Source organism: Andrographis paniculata, unplaced genomic scaffold, assembly GCF_009805555.1.
Source record: "Andrographis paniculata isolate CXL003 unplaced genomic scaffold, ASM980555v1 Contig83END, whole genome shotgun sequence".
Classification (NCBI taxonomy): Eukaryota; Viridiplantae; Streptophyta; class Magnoliopsida; order Lamiales; family Acanthaceae; genus Andrographis; species Andrographis paniculata.
In genome coordinates, this window is record NW_026137621.1 from 932251 (window position 1) to 936015 (window position 3765).

The 3765-nt window shown below is 27.9% G+C and overlaps 1 long non-coding RNA gene across 1 annotated transcript; it reads left to right on the plus strand.

The window, feature by feature from the left end:
- The first annotated feature begins 1809 nt into the window (after nucleotides 1-1809).
- Nucleotides 1810-2970, plus strand: LOC127241825 (uncharacterized). The gene is made up of 2 exons (XR_007836638.1): nucleotides 1810-1937; nucleotides 2585-2970. It is a non-coding gene; the product is annotated as an uncharacterized LOC127241825 (long non-coding RNA).
- The last annotated feature ends 795 nt before the right edge of the window (nucleotides 2971-3765 follow it).

Here is a 3765-nt window from a genome sequence, read left to right on the forward strand (position 1 = left end):
AATAATAAATCTCACAAAAGTGGAATTATATTAATCATATAATCCAATAAATAAAATATACCTACAAAGTGTATATCAGTTGAAAATAAACAGTACTTTGACTATTGTAAAACGATCAATAACCCAATAGTAATAGTAATAATAACAATAATAATTATGAATTCTAAATGCTGAGAAAAATAAAATTAATTTTAATAAAAATGTGGTTAGAGTTTAATTTTAGATATCGAATTGGATTGAGTAATTACAGAAAAAAATATCGAATAAAATTTAAATTAAATTTTAATAATAATAATAATAATAATAATAATAGACTAAAATTTCAAAAACACGAGTCTCCTTAAAATAAAAATCTTGAGCAAGTTCTCATGTTGGTCTTACTAAAATAGGAGCTCTGTACATATGCTTTACACATTATTTTAGCCCAGTGAAAGAAGCTTCAGCCCCTCTCTCCCTCTCTCTCTCTTCTTTTCTTTTTTTTTTTTTTTTAAGTAATAACGAATCTTAAAAATTACTCGTGTATTTTTTGGAGTTTAATTATTTTTATTTTTATTTTTTAATTTTAATATTAATTTGAAACTGATAATTATATTTATAAAAATAATAGTATTTTCATTCAAATTTATGATGATTACATAATAAAAGAATAAAATCAAATGGAATTTATATGATATTACATATCCAACAATTTGACATTATTTGATTCATTCTACCTATTAGAGTTTGATAGCAAAAAGAGCTGTTCAGTACATGGAACATCATTATTAACTAAACATAAATAATAAGTCTCTTTGGAGAGACTTTATTATCTTCATTTTCCACTTGTTTCGTATATATTTGACAATAATCACACTACCTATAAAATGCCATCATTTTATTCCATATCTTATTTTACCAGTCATATTAGAAAAATAAAAAAATAAAAAATAATAAAAACTTACACAAAAATGCAAAGTTGACGCTAGTTTCATTAATATTTTCAAAGTGTAAATTACCAATAGATTACATCAAATATATGGAGGTGTAACTCAAAATACTATCACGTGCCCAAATAAACTGGATGAACTGACACTCGAGGGCTTGATGTACAATACTTTTGAAACTTCAATTTGAATTTTATAACACATTAGTAACCCTAAATCCTCAAACTCTCGACGTCTATAAATTTTGTCTGCCACACATGATTTGTGTAATACTCCCTCCGTTCCAAAAGAAGTGTCTTATTGAGAGTTGACACGGGAATTAAAGAATAATAGTATTTAATTGAAAGTGGGTATAAAATAGAATGTAAATGATTAAAATGTGTTTACTTTTTGAAGAATTTTAAAGAGTATGTTAGATTAATAATTAGAGGTAGTATGAAAAAGTAGGAATAATTTTGTTATAAAGTGAGGACCACGACTACTAAATAAGGAAACAAGACAATTGTTTTGGAACGAATGAAAATGAAAAACAAAACAAATCTTTTAGGACGGAGGGAGTATGACTTATCTTATGTTATGGAATCTAATTTGCATATTATTCAATTCCATCTGAATTTTTCCCAAAACACACTTGAAGATAATCCGCTACAACTTTCACCTACGAAAACACACAAATATATATACATATATTGGCCCCACAGCTTAATAATGAAAAGCATGAAAACTATATAAATTTTCTCTTATCAATCAGAATATGTTAATTAAAATATTGCTAATTTTTTTTAGTGACTTTTTATTATTTTTTTAAAAATTACATTAAATTATCCCTTTTTGTTATAAATAAGCATCGTCGTTCTCATCCAAAAATTATACCATCTTCCGAAAATAATTCCGTAAGGATATTAACCAAATAAAAAATGGCCTCCAGAGTATCCACATTTCTGATCCTTTGCTTGGCTATGGTTCTTCTCATTTCCTCCAAAGTTTCATCTCAGACTTCAGTCGAAACTGAATGTAAGCATAAATTATTTCTAATTCTATGAACTTAATTAATTAAAACTCGGCTGAAAATTTAAATGTCAATTATTTTTAATATTTGTATTCATCTTGTGTTTTTGGATGTTGTATATATTAGTTAGGTATGAAAATTGTCCGTATAATATAAAAAATAATATTTTGTGTTGAAAACTCCGATTTCTTTTAGCAGATTAAGTGTATATATTATACAAATTATACTAATATATGTATATATTATATATTTTTTTATAATATTTATAGAAAATTGTATCATAAAAAAGCATAAAGTTCGGGCTGCGAGAGCGGTACCAAATCGAGGCAAACAAATTATTTTTTTTTCAAATTATGCAATAACTAATAAGTTTACAGATAAAGGGTGTGTTTTTTCGGGTTTGGATTTTGAGTCGTAATTTTAAATAGTAAAAATTTTAAAATTGAATATAATGATCTTATATATCTAAACATAGAATGAAAAATTACTTTAACATAAAATAAATTTTTGGCATAGTATATATAAAAAATTTAAATTTAATGACGTAAAATTTTTTAAGAAAAAAAAAAATTGATGAATAATAAAAAATGTGTAGAAGTCCTCCAAACAACTGTCATTCTATGAACTGAACTGATGTGTTCTTGTAATTCAGCTGTAGGGACCGACCAATACGGTGGCTGCCGCTACCGCTACTGCTGCTTGCGAGGAAGTTACGGCTGCCTCCGCTGGTGCTGTCGTTATACTAAAGACAGCTCACATGCGACCTACGATCCTAGGCCGGGAGACAAGCCGCAAAACTAGGGAGAGATCGGGTTCGGACTAGTCGAAATGCGCAAGTCTACGAGGATCAGACCTGCTGTTAAATTAAATCCATGTCTATTTACTACTGAGTTTAGCTGTGTTGAGGAATAATATGCATGAAGTCATCTACGAATGTTTGTCCATGCATGGATAATAAAACTGGTGCAGTCAGTGTGCCCCAGTGCTCTCAGTGTGTAATGTTTGTTATATATATATATAGTGTGTGAAATTGACTGATCCCGTGAGCATATATACCAATTATTTCACACTTATTAAGAACAAAATTGAAGAGTTTTAAGTTCTAGCAGTATCCGGGAAGCCGAAACGCATATTTTAGGTGTATCGGAACCGAAGTATGGAAGTGCACTATTTATTTGCCTTCTCGAGTATCTATATATTCAAACTATATAAACTACGGTTACCCCGTGCTACATATAGGTATTAGATAATACATTAATTTTAATTATTTTTATATTATATATCATGCACATTGATAAATTTATATTAGAAACAAATAGTTGATATAGTTATTTGTGCAGATAAATATATACTAAGGGTGCTGTTTGTTTCGGAGATTCTTTTCAAAATTTATTATTCATCAATTTTTTTTTTAACAAAAACAACAAATCAAACATCTATTTTTTATTTTAAAAGATTATTACACATAATATATAATTAACACTAATTATTGAAAGGTATAAAATCAGCCCCTAAATATATTCCAAAGATTTGCTAAATCAATGTATAAACTAGTCAATCAAATGGATAGACTTTATGTAGCATAACTAATATTGGCATATTAAAAATGCCAAAAATCTTTTTATTTCTATTTTTAGCATATGATCAAGTGTGTTGGTCGTTGTTGGAGCGGTCGGTTCACACCATTTTCGAAAATCTGCACAGTTGCGCATAGTTGACCCACATTAATGGATTTTGACCGATACAAAAAATCAAATAACAAAAATTCCATGTAACAACACTTTCCGTAACAAAAGGTTGATGTTCAATGCCCTTATTACGCACGTGCTAAAT